The sequence below is a fragment of the Pteronotus mesoamericanus genome, unplaced genomic scaffold (assembly GCF_021234165.1).
Source record: "Pteronotus mesoamericanus isolate MK-2021 breed Mesoamerican mustached bat unplaced genomic scaffold, CSHL_Meso_final scaffold_21, whole genome shotgun sequence".
In the NCBI taxonomy this organism is placed as follows: Eukaryota; Metazoa; Chordata; class Mammalia; order Chiroptera; family Mormoopidae; genus Pteronotus; species Pteronotus mesoamericanus.
In genome coordinates this window covers 26808587-26824680 of record NW_026555310.1, presented here as the reverse complement: position 1 = coordinate 26824680, position 16094 = coordinate 26808587, and positions in this window count along the sequence as shown.

Here is a 16094-nt window from a genome sequence, read left to right as displayed (position 1 = left end):
CTCATTACAAAAGTTCAGGATATCTAAAAAAGTATAAAGGAGGGAACAAAAGTACTCATAACCCATAGCCCAGAGAAAGATACTATTTAGATTAAGATTTGGCTTTACACACACACACATTATTCTAGGACTGAAATAATATAGTATGCAATTTTGCATATTGTTTTTTCCGTAACATTTTAATGTATGCACATTCCCCTATCATTTAATACTTACTAAAAACATAATTTTTATGGTTGCCCAACATTCCACCATAGGTTCTACCATGTGATGGAATATGGGGTACATCCATGGATGATGCTGTCTCAGAAGCAGACTGAGTGGGGAGTAGAACATGGGCTCTTGAGAAAGATCTCAGTTCAATTTCTGGCTCTACTACTCCTTAATATTTGACCTTGGGCAAGGTCATTAACCTCTTTGTTCCTCAGACTCCTCATATGTTACGTGAAGATAATAATGGTACCTACCTCACTGAATGCTTTGATATATTCATAACCCTTAAAACAACACGTGGCACCAAGAGACTGTTCAATAAATACAAACAATGGTCAATTCTTACCTGTTTATTTCAACCTAGTACTGTTGTAAATGATGATTTATGAACATGTTTTGGACACAAATTTTTGTGTGCTTCTTGCAGTTTCAAGACACATTCTAGAGTTGGACCATTGGCCAATGAAATGTGTTTATTTATTTATTTTTGGACTTGATGGAAAACACAAGAATGTATGAAAATGACTAAAAGTTCTTAACATTTCTCATTATCAACTGTTAATTTGAGACATTTAGGTATGAAGAGAACTAGAATTAGGGTCTGAAAATTTGAATTATGGTTTTAATTCTATAGCTTGCTGTTTGAGTTGACGTAAAAAAATGAGTAAGCTGTGCTTGGTTTGCTCAAATTTACAAAGAATAATTACCTTTTGTTGGGAGTGTATTGTGCTTCTACACCTTTTACTGTGTTATCTCAACCCACGAACAACTGTCAAAAGACACTATTTTAACCTTTAGTTCAGGGGTGCATTTGCTGAGGCCCTGTGAGGTTAGATAACTTGTCAGTGATAACAGGCCTTTTCCTCTCACCCCTGTGGCCCACTGTCTCCAAAAACTAAAGAATTGTGTGTTGTTTTATTATTGTCTATGAAGATTTTGTTAATTTTCCTAACGTGATTGCCAGTTACAGGCTAAGACCACTAGGGGACACTAGAAAACTTTGTGACCTTTTCATACTAGGGGAGAGAGGAAGAAAGAGAAAGAAGGAGGGAAGGAGGGAAAGAGGGAGGAAAGGAGGGAAAGAAAAAGACAGAGACAAGAGACAGAGGGAGGGAGGAAAGAGAGAGAATACCGACAATAAACTGGTGTAAGAAAAGGCCAGAGATCTGGTATGTGAGTGTGCATACATTTTTAGATTCAAATGAAAAAAATGTTTTCTGACAATGTTTAGAGCCACTAAAAATCATCTTTTATTTTATTTTATTTTGTTTTTTTATTGTTCAAATACATTTGTTTCCATTTTCCTGCCACCACTTTCCCCTGTCTTGCCCCCCTCTACCTCCCACCTCATAAAAAACCATCTTTTGCCTTAAGGGCTATTTTATTAAAGTTCTCATGAGGTAATTTAGTATTAGTTTAGCACTTGGGATGTACTCAGCTATTATTTTCTTGATGATACCCAGTTCTTCACAATGCAATCTATTTGTGCTGTCTTGATGGGTAAAATGGGCATGGATTTTAAAGTCGCACAGACTGTGTTGACATTTTGCCTCCATGACTTTCCAGCTTTTGTGAATTTGAACAAGTCACGCTAGGTCTCCATCTCATTTTCTTTATATGTAAAAGTAAGATGATAACACCAGTCTTGCAGGGTTGTGTTGACAATGAAGCTGAAATAATGTATACAATAACATGGAATGGATCTATGAACTACATTGTCTCGGAAGCAGACTGATTAGTGAATAGAACATAGGCTCTTGAGAAGGGCACCACCGTCCAACTTCTAATTTTATAACTTCCTTAGTGTTTGACCTTGGTCAAACTATTGACCTCTGTTGCTCAGTTTCCTAATGCCATGGACACTGAGCAGGTGCTCAGAGCTTGTTGGCTCTCTTTACATTCTCCTCGGATATTTGAAGACAAACAACTCATAGGGTGTCCAACAGAGGGAAAATTAATTGGTATTAATTTATAAAAAAAGCTGTTTTAGAAAAGATCTTGCTAGTTTTCTAGAATAAATTGTGATGCTCTAGACTGGCTTTTTAAACCTCCTTTCAGAGCATAGGTTGAAGAAGTCACTAGAGGGCCATGCCCAGGGTAGAATTGTACCTTTTACCATTAGCCTCAGGGTTTGGAAATGGTTCTTAGTATTTCCTGTTTAGATCTTGTTGAGCCTCTTCAGACTTATGCCAATTTAATGGGGGTATTTTACTGCCAGAAGTCCTGGTAATCCAAAGGAAAATAGTTTGATAGAAAATTTTTATAAGATAGTTTTAATATTTTAACTGGTCTCTTCTCTTTTACCTTTAATACCCTTACAGAAGGAGCAAAGCTACCTCAAATATGTCATAATTTTTTATGATTTTTTACTTAGATAAAATTTTAAACTTACAAAAACATTCCAAGTTTCTGTAAAAGGAACACATATATATCCAAGAAACTCACATAAGCCCTATCCACATTCATTGATTGCATATACTTTCCCCACTTGCTCTATCATTCACTCTCCTTTTTCTTAATCACTTGAGAGTAAGTTGCAGACATCCTGTCCCTTGTTAAAAGGTAAACTGAGGCATATAAAAAATTTTAAGAGTTTATTTGAGCAAAAACCAATCTGATTTGATAAGGGCACTGATATTCATCGAATTCATGCATTGATAATGAAGAAGCAGCAACGTGATTGCTGTATGGGAGCCTAGCATAATTTATTTGATAGCTTCATGGTAATAAGGAAATCTCCAAAAAGTTTTCTGACATATTTATTGGAAAAAATCTGCATGTAAATGGACCCATGCAGTTCAAATTTGTGTTGCTCAAGGGTGAACTGTATTTGATGGGCTATAGATTAAGCATTTGCCTTATTTGGAAAAGACTACTTGGCAGTTTGTGGTTGGTTAACCTTAGGTTTTGACTTCTTAACTTTGAGACTTTTACAGGCTTATGTTCTGGTTTGCTTTTGTAGGCTTACAGGCATTAGAACCACTTCAGTCTACTGGCCTCCTTATTTAACTAATTTAACACCTGTAAGGATAGAAAATTTTTTTCTTCTTCCATTTTAGGTTTTTGGGCAGGCAAGTCTTTCAGATTAAAAATGTTATCTCTGGTGATACAGCTTTTTTTCCTGGTACAGGCCCCCTATCTAAATTACTTTAGGCAGTTAAGGGAGAGGTAAAGTTTTTCCTGAGCCTGTTGCGTCTTATTTGCCTTGAGCTCAAAATAATCCACATGTCCATGGATTATGCCTTGGAATAATCCTTGTCCGTGGCACATTTTGGGATGCTGCATGCTGCTCTCTTTCACACTCTTTAACCTCATATACCTCAGAATTTATTTTCTAAAAGCAAGGACATTTTCTTACACAGCTACAATACAATTATCAATATAAAAAATCTAGCATTTATACAACACTATTATCTAATCTATAATCCATGTGCAAATTTCATCATCCATTCTTGTAAAGTCCTTTATAGCTCTTTTCCGGGATCACAATTTGGATTGAGATGTCAAGTCTCTTTAGTGTTCAGACTGGAACATTTCCTGAGGATTTATTTTGCTTTTTGACCTTGACATTTTTGGAAATTATAAGCCAGGTATATCTTCTTTTTCCCCTTAGCATAGGACCTTAGTGTTGGGAAAGCACTTTGCTTTCATCACCTTTCACCCACTGTGAAACTTTTCCCTGGCATTCATAACAGAACAACTTCTGCCATGTGCGGTTCTGGGATATTGTGATTCTTGGTAAGTATATTTTGGTCTTGTCCATGGGTCCTGCACACAAATCCTAAAATTTTGTAATTTCCTGAGTGGTAAGAACTATAGGGGGATCCTTTGTTCCCAGTTCCTCAAATAACACCAGAACCATAAAGGTGAAATGGGTATCTTGTTATTTGTAACAAGTGCCTTTCAAGAATACCTGAGTTTATGTTAATTTGGTGACATTTAGAAGCCCCTAAAGGTGGCTGCTGGGGGAACCAAACAAGATTGAGAGTATTAAAGATTAATTATATTTCCAGGGAGGTGTCTGTGATCCCACGTAAGTCCCAGAGCAAGTTGCTGGATGGGGAGAGGACCTGCATCCAATACCTGGACTGTGGACCCTGGGCGCCTCCAAGGTGCCAGCTACGTATGAGGCAGCCCAGAAATGTGCAAAACTGAACTTTTCAGAGGTGGGAAGAGGAGGATGGCAGAAATGGTCACAGAAGCAAGAAAAGAGCAACATTATGCTATGAGCAGCCTGGAAGTTTTGTTCTAGTGAGCTTTCTGGCATTTCTATTTTGGGGCTTTAAACGTATGTGTGTGATAACATTATATAGTGGGGGCAAGTGCTCTTCCTGAGACAGTTTTCTGTTAAACTGTGTTCCTTCATTTTCTGTACTGCCCCACTTTGGCTCATGTTTGGATTGAAGCCCTGGCTTTTCCTCATGAGCATTGAGCTTGCTAAGTAGACTGAGGTTTCCAACCAACAATAAACAACCCTCTGTGCTCCATGAACCAACAGTTGTAAATTCAGTTCCACGCTTGTGTTGGCTCCTAGACTCCACTGCAGTCAAGGCACATCTGTTTTGGTATAATGATTTTCCATTCAACAATCATTGCTTTATACGCTTCCATTTTGTTCATTTAGGTGCAATGGGCTGGAGGGCTTTTTAACAGGTTTGTATCTGTTTCCTGTGTGGCTAGCTCTTCCATTTATTCCTACGCGATGTGTCTCTGCTCTTCAGGAGGCTGTAATTCAGGGAGGATGACCCTTACTTTCCTCCTGAAGGTCACAGTGATGTAATGTTTCCTGTGGCTCAGAAGCCTACCTCATGAAGCTTTCTTTAACCTTATTACCCCACCAATAATAATAGATTTTATCCCATTTTCTATTTCTTTGGGATCACAAACTTCTCCCTAAAAATAATATTAACCTCCATTACCCTCAGTTCTGACTGTGTTTTGAAAAATTTTTAGCTTCTGTCCTCTTCTAAAAATTGACGGCCTTTTTCTCCTCCCAGTTATTCCTTCTCTGAGAAGCAAGGTAAAGCTTGGGTTCACTGTCCATTGCTGTCCCTTTAAAGTTGGGAAGAGTGAGCTCTCTTTTCATGCATGGTGGTAAGCACTGCAAATAACCCATGGTACAGTCATTTTTCTCCTAGGTTCTATGAATATGTGAAGTCAAATCCATTTTACCAACTTAAAGGTTAATTTTCTTTGAAAAACTCTCATCTTCTTTGAAAAATTAATATTTTACTGATAAACATAATATTGGTCTTGTTCTATAATATTCATAACCCTGGCCTTATGCTAACAGAATTTTCACTCTTCCCTTGCCTTGAGACATGTTACAAACCTTTTTATACTAACTGACAATGAATGGTGCAAACAAATCAACATTTCTCTAATTGTTACTTTATTTTATTTTAGTTTTCATTCACCAAAGGGAAAAATGTTTCAGTCTATTTTACTCCAAATGTAATAACTCATTAAATAACACAGATTATTACATTAGCCTCACCTAATTCTAATTTATTCATTATTGTTTTGAGTAATCTCTGATCTGTTATGGCCAAATCTCCCCCATTTACCACCATTCTTTTTTAATATTTAAAGATGTTCTTCTGTCCCTGACTGGTGTGGCTTAGTGGGTTGGGCATGGTACTCAAAGCGAAGGGTTGCAGATTCAATTCCCTGTCAGGCCGTGTGCCTGTGTTACAGCCAGGACCCCGGTTGGGGCAGTATAATAGGCAACCAATGTTTCTTTCCCTTTCTTTCTCCCTCCCTTCCCTTCTCTCTAAAAATAAATAAGTAAAATCTTTTAAAAAAAAGAATAAAGATGATGTTTTGTTTGTTCAAGTTGTTCTTTTCCAGACTCAATATTCTGACTCAATCCTTCCTCAGACTCTCTATCATCCTGGCCATCTCCCTCTTTCTGGATTCCTGCAAGTCAATGACCCTTGTGAAATGTGACAACAGGACAGCACACATGTGTCTAATCAGTAGGACTACAGGCTTCTTTTGTTCTGAGCAAAAACTAAGGTGAAGCGGCTTTTTTGGGCAACTTTTTCATTTTTTTGACTCACTGAATTTGCACCTATTATAAATCATCATCCATTCCCCTAAGAATTTCTATTATTAAGTGAGATATCAGTCATATGCACCTGTAAATTTAAAACATATTGGGTAAGCTCAGTTTTAGGACCTTACATTTATGCATACTTAGCTTCTTTGTCTTAACTTGTCAACAACTTCATGAATCCTGATTCTGATATAAAGTGTTATGAATTTACAGTTCACATCAAACCAATACTTATATAGCATTTTTAGAATGTAATCTTTGTGAGGGTGGCAACCATATCTTTTATTCACTGCTCTATCACCTGCTTTTACAATAGTGCCTGCCACTGAGATAGGCCCTCAATACATGTTAGTTGAATAAATTTTTATATGTGTGAATAAATCTATTTGTGCCAAATATTATGCAGAGCATCTTCTAATATATTTTCACTTAATATTCCCAATAATTTGTGAGTAGATATTATAGTCATTTTTTAAAAATTTTTGAGCACATTGATACTCAGATAGGCAATGTGCCTTGTCTAACATTGCTCAGTTAGTGCAAAAACAAACAAAAGATTTAAACCAGGTCTTTGACTCCTAGTCAATAAACATTTACATTAAATTGAACTATACTGGAAAGTTGAACCTCTAAACCAACAAACACTACCAACAACATTTATTGAATACTTTCTATATGCCAGATATACTGAGGTATGTCCAGAAAGTATCCAGCCAAGCATTATGAAAATAGAGACATTTATTGAAGAAACTACAAGATACAAGAAACATTCCACATAGGACAATGATGCCTTAGTCCCCTTCAAAGTAAGTATCTTGAGACCTCACACAGTTCTCCCAGCATCTCTTCCACTGTTAAAAACACTGCAAAATCCTTTGTTGAAATCACCAATAGCTGTCCTGTTGTATTTTCCTGAATCTCATCGATGGTATGAAATCTCTTCCCTTTCAAAGGTGCTTTTAGTTTTGGGAAAAGCCAGAAGTCACAGGGCACCAAATCTGGGCTCTAGGGGGGCTGAGTTACCTGTGTGATTTGATGTTTTACCAAAAAATTCTGCATGAGGCATGATGCATGAGCAGGTGCATTGTGGCAAAGAAGCTGCCAATTACTAGTTGCCCATAGCTGTGTCTATTTTCATTGTATTGCATCTCTCAACCAAGAATATTGAGGTAGTATTCCTTATTAATTGTTTGGCCTGGAGGGGTGTATTCATGATGGACAACATCTTCCCAATAAACACGCGCGCGCACACACACACACACACACACACACACACACACACAGTTAACATGGTATTAATCTTGCTGAGATTTTGCCATGCCTTTTTGGGAGTATAGAACTAGGCAACTTCCACTGGGATGACTGGGCTCTTGTTTCCAGATCGTAGCCATAGACCAATGACTCATTTCCAGTTATGACTTTCTTGAGGAAATATGGTTCATTGGTAATGGTTTGAATCAACTCATTGGCAACTGCAACACAATGTTCCTTCTGCTCTGATAGCAGAAGCCATGGACTTAATTTTACCACAACACGTTCATGCCAAGATCCTGTGTCAAAATCTTGGACACAGTAGTTTTTGGAATCCCCAGGTCAGCTTCTAGTTCTCACACTCTCAGTCGCAGATCTTTGCTGATTGCAGCCCATACACATTCAACATTCTCAGGTGTTCTACTTGTTGCAGCCCTTCCATAATGTGGATCAATTACAACAGATTCGCAATCGTCTTTGAAGTGTTTGTGCCACATTTTAATTTGCACTGCACTCATTGCATCATCCTGAAAGCTCTCTGAATTATCTGAATAGTTTCCACAGAGGAATGTTCAAGCTTAACACAAAATTTAATGCAGATTTGTTGCTCTACTCACTTAGTCATTTTGAATGTTGTAGCCACGTGGTACACATGCTCACTTAATGACATCTACAGTCCCCACTGACTAGTACAGTGAAGTTGACATTATTCACACATTCGCATTCCAGCCTGCTCTCCCTGGCTGCCAAATTACATCTATGTCATGTAAACCATTGTTGTTATATTAACAATGGCTGGACTCTTTCTGGACAGACCTCCTAAACATATAAATATCATATATGTTTAATTTCACTAAATTCCCCTCAGCCATCATTGTTGGTAATAGTATTATCATTACTCCCAGTTTACTGATGAACTTTGGTTTAAAATAATGAAAGTAATTTTCCACCTTCCTTCCTATTTCACCTCTTGTTCTACAAATCCCTTGTTGGGCTGAAGGGAGTGGAGATATGTTTGGTCTTTTGGGTCTCACTCTCCTGACTGACTGATGTTCATGAGCCCTTGCACTTTGAATCTACTTTGAAGTGGCTGCACCAGCCTGAATTTTCTTATCTAGAAGACGTTTCTATGTTTGATTCTTGTCTATGTGAAACTATCATATCTAATGGCTCCCTTCTGATTTAGCATATTTCTCTGAACTTGATGTTCAGGGTTTGTGACTTCAATTCAATCTAGATGAGTTCCAGATGCAGTTTTAAGATCTCCTGGCCAGCCTTGTCATCTTGATGTTTAAGTACTCAATGGTATTACCTCTTTTCAAATCCCTGCATGATCAAAGGACACAGACGTGGGCTTCACTCCTGATTCTATTCTCTCTAGTCTGATAAAACTAAGCATATTGTTTACTTTCTTGGAATCTCATCTTGCCATTTTGGAAAATAGATTTAATACTATCCATCTCAGATGGTTGATATTAGGATTGAAAAAACAATTTTGTAAAGTGTTTAGTACAGTATCTGTTATAGAAGTAGTGCTCAATAAATGGCAATTACAACTTTAGTTTTTATTACTGTGATTACTATTGTTTAGAAGGAATTTGCCTAGGTCCAAATTAATATCTTTATTGTTCTTAGCACTATAAGCTAATCATCAGATCAAGCCAATCAAAATCATCTATACACCCAGTAGTGTTCTGAAAAATGGATCTCATTTTCATATATCTATATTTTCAGTTGTTTTCAATCAGGTGACTGCTTAGCAAAGAGCTTGGGATAGAGGGAGAAGAGATTAAAGTATCAGATGAGGGCCCTTTAGGGTTCTTTTTAATGTTAAATTGTTCAAGTTGCAACTGTTCAACATTTTATTATTGTTCACATTTCCTTTTTTAAAGCAATTATGAATGTTTTAAGGATTATTTTTTTCTCTTATAGAATAAAATATCTGTACATTTTGCATGTAGACACTTTGTAATTTCAATGTATATTTAATATATTTAATTGTAAAACTGTTAATTGATAGACATCACATTATTCTTCAAAGGTAGAACATAATAACGATATTTTAACTGAGTATATAACATAAGTTTTCTGGACCTGGTATGCAGTTTCTTTGCTTAATTAACAGTATTTTTTCACTTAATTTTAAAAATGTGCCTTTAAATATTGTTTCAGGCTGGAGGATCTTAGGTAAAACCCTAATTGCTGTCAAGGAAAACATAATTTTCCAGCCAGCTTAATATAACCACACAGTATTACATTCATGTAAATTGTGTACAAAAACAGAACTGTACTGTAATATTGAGAAGGAAAGTTTTGGTAAAGCCGTTACCTCTGGATTTTGACTGCAGTTACATAAACATTGACATTTTGTGATTAATGACTAGGAAAATCATCACACCGAAATTCAGAGTTAACGTTACTTTCATATTGGCCTAGTTGAACAACTTAGTATGATTTCCTTAATGGTTTGAATTGTGTGGTTCTGATGGTGGCTGGGACAGAAGAAGTGGATAACCAAGCACATGACCTTCTCTACTTGCTCACTTATACCTAATCTTCCTTAAGTTAAATACGGAATAGGCTGGCAGGCTGTAGGTGGGGCTAAATCTGAAAAGGCAGTTATCTATGGAAAGGATGGTACACTGACTTTCATGTATCAGGGTCCAGAGAACTGACTACAGGTTTTTTTCCTAAGGGGAGATTTTGGATTTGATTATAGGTTGAAGGGACCCTAACATAAAAGGAAGGGGTGGTGGCGGAAGGCAGGGCAAACAAAAGGGAAATGGGAGACACTGCAGAAAAATAAACCTATTTTAGGATTTTCACTTGAGTTGGTCCTTTATATGATGAAGAGTTTTCATTTTCAGATTTAGGTTTGAAGTATTAAATTATAGGAAAACACAGAGGTACATAAATTAGTATACTTGTACATTTTTGTGTATAGAATATGGGAAGCTCCTACTTTAAAAATTAACATTAGAATTTTTTTTAAAGAAGTGACTTGTCATCTGCTAAAAGTGGTTGACTAGTGTATATTTTTGCAAGTTCTATACATAGAAGTATGTAATAATGTAGATAAAAATATCCAAATTAGGCTGAGTTCTTTCTATGTATATCCCCTCCATATATTAAATATGCATTTCAGTTTAGAAATTCTTATTTTTCAACTTAATCCACATAATAATCCATAAGGTAGGTAGAACAGATATTAACCTAATTTTCTAGATGATGAAACGGTGGGTCAAAAAGGCTAAGTGACTTTGTTAAGTAACTGCCTTTTCAGATTTAGCCCCACCTACAGCCTGCCAGCCTATTCCGTGACTAGTATGTGTTAGTACTACTGTCTACTGTTTTTAAAACCCAAACCATTTATACTGTATCACATGGGCCATAGCAAAATAAAATGTGTAATATATGTTCATATTAGTTTAATTCTATTTGAGATTATGAGACACAAGCTGCTTGAAGGGTAATAGAAATTCTTTCTTTTCTTCCTTCCCTGTGAAACTCTTAATTGTTACCTGCATTTGACCACATTTAATTTACAACCCAGGGCTATGGTTACAATGAGACCTAAACAATTACATCAGTTATCTAAAAAATAAAATCCAATCTCCAAATATTGTCACCTTAAATATATGTTATCTGTGCATATTAATGAAGAACCAAGATTTGGGCCTAAAGTGCCAAATGGTTACTTAATTTTATTTCTGTGACAGTTCACCAATCTAATAGACCTAATAGATCTAATTATAATCAGATCCTTTTTTGCCTATCCTGGTATGCTCATTTCATGTGTCCTGTAGTACCTCACTTTGTTCTGCCTGGATTTGTTGTTGTTTTTTTTTTTTTTTTCATTTTATAATTTATAGTCCTCTTTTTACTCTGAATGAAATGGAGGCTAATAGCTGGTTTCATGGATTTAAGTGTTGACTTTACTTATCTTCTCCCTTTGAGCATAAATAAAAATCATAGCATATTAAGGTTTGAAGTTTTGTCTGTGTGACAATCCACTCCAGGGGTCCCCTTTTCTTTGTCCCTGTCAAGTTGTGTTATCCCTCTGTTTAAAATATCCCATAGTGAGAAGCTTACTCCACAGCACTTTTCCAATTTGAACTTGTCTCTTAGTTTTGGTATCCACTGAAACTTTTCTCCCTCTGTGTTTTTACCCTTTATTCATAGTTCTACCCTTGGATAACATGTCTTTTTTCCTTACTTTCATGTTATACCTTTGCATGTTTGTACCTAGATGTTATACATGCATCCCTGCTCCAAGCCAAGAGGCTCATTTCTTCAACCATTGCTTATAAAGCTTCACTTTAACTCCATTTACTTTTCATGCTTATTTTCCTCTAGACAGAGTGCTCATGATCTCCAGAGCCCATCTATGGGCTGAAAGATAGCACCAAAATACAAGTCAGAACAGAGACAGCCAGTCTGATTTAAGGGACACATACAGCTGGGCTTTCTGAAGGGGACTGGTGGGTCCTGTGAGATTACAGCATGAGGGGAGGTCAAACAAAGCAGGGGCTCCTCTGCTGATTTTGGCTGTTTGGGTCTAGTGACTGGGACACAATTAGACAAGGAGAAGGATACTGAAAACAAGCCCTGGTAGCTTAGAGAAGTACAGGTGGGGTAAAGGTCACTCACGGTTCTTGCCCTCTCAGAAAGGAATAAGCTTTCCAGCTCACACCTCCCAAAGAGTCTCATGCCCAGGAAAACGTCAGCCAATGCTGAGTTGCAGAACAAACGGAGAGTGTTGCCACCAAATGGGGAATATCCAGAAGCCTTCATTTTAGTGCATCCACCTATCTCTTGACTTACGTTGCATTTCATTTGGTAGTTGAAGTCAGGAAGAACGCATGTTGTCAATCCTCTTTGAAAGGCCAGATTTATGCATACCAGGGTTAGCAGAGCTAGGAAGCCTTCTTTGGTAGATACACTATGCTATGAAGTGGTCTCTCACACAAAAGCTCTTGGAAACCCAGTGGCTTATAAATATGGATACTGGAAAAACTTTGTAGCATGCGTAAGGCTAGTTTTAGAGCTTGAATACTTAAATATCTTAAATACCTAGTTAATCCCGTCAAGATCTTATTTAGCCTCTGCAAGTCATATCTGTTTGCTTTTAATAGGAAGGAAATAAATCATGTCATTGTTTAAAATTGTAAGGTATGTGTATACCAAGCAGGCACAGACTTGAATTATGACTTTGAAGCTCTCTAACTGCAACATTTGCAAAACCCAGTTTCAGCTTGTGAAAACCTTGGACATATTTTGGTTTGGCCTGGAGCCCTCTTTTCATCCCCCAGGTCACTGAGTGCAAAGGAAAAAAAAAAAAAACAACACTGTAAATATTTTTAAAGCAAAGGTCTATTTTTCCCTATTGCAAAAATAAAATTGGATTATTTGACTTGGTCCAAGGGATCTAGTTTGTTCCAAGACAGCAGACCGATGCTCTCTCACTTAAAAATGATTTTTAGTCTGATTTCAAACATGTGACTTTATGATTCCCAAGGAAGTCTTATCAGAGTGTGAAAGATGATTGTGAGGATGTTTTATTCTCAACCTTTTTTCTAGCATTAGGGTTAGGCCTTCTCTCTTCCATGCTGTTGAAAGTCTGGTCAGTTTGCAAACATTTTCCATCCTTAGTTTTGCCTTTGCAAAAATCCTCCTGAACTTCTTATGTGTAGTGGATAAGGGGATAATCAGGTATAAAAAATTGAGTTCTGGTGCTGGTTTTGTTTTTATCTTACTCACGACTTTAACCTAGCTAACGTTCAGTTTTCATACCTCTTGATTATGAATGATAATGCTTGCTTTGCCTACAATGCATAGATCCTGTTAATAAGAATGGAAATAATGTATGTATGTGAAAGCACTTACAGTAAATCCATTTATGAAAACAAAAATTTAATACCATACATCCAGGGCTCCTAGGGCAGAAGTAAGGACCGAGCTTCTGTGGAGAAGATATGGAATTAAGTTTGCTCTGGGCTGGAGCGGAGGAAGGTTGTCTGTACCGAGCTTGCTTGTCTTTTCTCTCATATGACACACACACATGCATGAGTGCAAATATAATGTCTGTTCTACATTTGCATCCACAGCTGATATTCTAGAGGTTAGGTCTACGTGCTTTCCCTTCAAGCCAGCCTTGACTTCTTATATACACTGGGAACAAGCAGGGGGCTCTAGGAACTAGTAATTTCCAGGAGTCCAAATACACTTTGGGTTCCTCCTCATGTAGAGAACCTCTCCAGGGCAAGGTTGGTTTGGGCCTCCTTTCCCTTACACTTGGTTCACAGCTTGACAAACCCGCCTAGATATTCAGCTGACAAAGAATAGCTTTTTCCCTTGTTGTCAGATGAGGCTACTTTATAATATGATTTCAGAGGTACTCTGGGAACCATGGCCCAGACACCTTGATCAGGAGCTTATCTTGCTTCCTTTAAGGTCACTATTTGAGTCTAGAATTTTTTGTATCAACATAGTCCTCTCCAAATTCCATTTTTAAAATGAAGATATCTCCTTGGAAAGACAAAGGCAAGCTTGTTTCTACCAGTAGTGGGGAGAGAGTAGATAGAAAAAGAGAAAGTGAGAGCGAAAAGTGTATATGCGGAAGACAGTATTTTCCTTCTTTGTCATGGTTCTATCTCAGGCTGCCCAGGTCCCAGGACTTTCTATGCCAAGGCCATGTTTGTACCTGCCTAACGTGGACTCAGAGCTCTGGAATGGGGAAGAATGAGTAAGGCCTGGTCTGGGAAATCCGCTAAACAGCACTTTGTCCAGGAGACTTCATCTAATTCATTATAAAATTCTTGATGAGTATTTTTTGACTTCTGTCCTATTGGCCCTATTAACTGAGTTATACCCATGTATAGTTAATTGTTATGTAGTGATTGATAACTCAGGCATTTTGAATAAGGGAATAAAGGAAGCAGGACCAAGTTACTCACCAGAGATAACACATATAATAATCTTATTGGCTCCTTAAATGTGCTTTGAGATCTCCAAGATAGCAGGCTAGATTAGTGGGGATATATTGCACCTCATTGGGTGATACAATTAGCTTTGAAGTGAATTCAAAAAGGTCTTAGGACTGCTGTCCTAGACCTTTCTTGCTCTGCCCCTTTTGGCTCTTTTCTCCTAATAAATCTGTTTCTGATTCTTTTGGCCAACACATTTTATTCGCAGGCATAGATGAAGACATTCGCATCAAATTTCAGGTGAGTCGAATCTCCAAGAAAGAGCTAATGAAATAAATGACAAAATTATCTCAACTACTGTATTCAACAAGATGCCATTTAAAGAGGGACAAGATATACTTTGCACTTAGATGATAACATGGGCTCATAAGGACAGTATGGAAGAGGATGTGACTTGCTAGTAGTTTATGTTAAAAATACTTCAAGGTTTTACTAGGCCATGAGAGGCAACCATGAGATAAACGTAGGCTTAAACTACCCATAGATGCGGCAAGGTCTAGGTCATGAGCAGGCACAATTAGTGGTACTCTGAGACCATCAGACAATGTGTTATGCTATACATTGGGTCCTACAGGACTAATGCTGATGAACTAGGATATATTTAAAAAATGATGCACAGGGGAGGGTACTGTAAACAAGATATTGAAGTATGAAGCCCTGGACTCTCCTTATCCCTGTAAACATGTCAATTCAGCAACAATTTGCAAGCAAACTCCTCTTGTGAGAAATTCAGAAACTAAAATTTTCTTTTCATTTCTATGCAAAAAAAAAAGGACCCAGTACCATGTTTCATTTGTCATGATTCTAAGACAGCAAAGCTATACAATTTATTTTAAATTAATATTATTAATTATTAGTAAAAGTATTTATTTATATTTTATTGATAATCCTATTACAGTTGTCCCAGTTTTTTCTCCCTTTTATTCCCCTCTACCCTGCACTGCCCCCCCCACCAGCATCCCCCCTCCCTTGGTTCATGTCCATGGGTGCTATGTATAAGTTCTTTGGCTTCTCCATTTCCTATACTATTCTTAATCTCCCCTGTTTATTTTGTACCTACCATTTATGCTGCTTATTCTCTGTACCCCATTCTCTCCCATGCCCTCTAATAAAATTTTTTTATTGTTGTTAAATTACAGATGTCCCCATTTTCCCTCCATTACTCTCCCCCTCGCCCTACCAACCTCACCTCCCATATTCAATCTTCCCCACCATTGTCTTTGTCCATGGGTCCTTTATACATGTTCCTTGATGACTCTTCTCCTTCTTTCCTACATTATCCCCCTCTCCCCTCTCCTCTGGATACTGTCTGTTATTTATTTGTATGTCTCTGATTCTATTTTGCTCACTTGTTTGTTTTATTGATTAGGTTCCACTTATAATATGCTTGCAAGCACACTTAACATAAGATCTACCCATTTAACAATTTTTTTAAAGTGTACAATACTGAGAGTTTTGAGTTCCTGTTCACCATACCTTTCTCAGACCATAGCTCACATACCAGGCCACCATGCTCATGAGAAAAAAAAGTTTATTTTACAAATAAATAGAGTTTGTGTCTTTATTTGCTAGAGAGAGACAGGGAA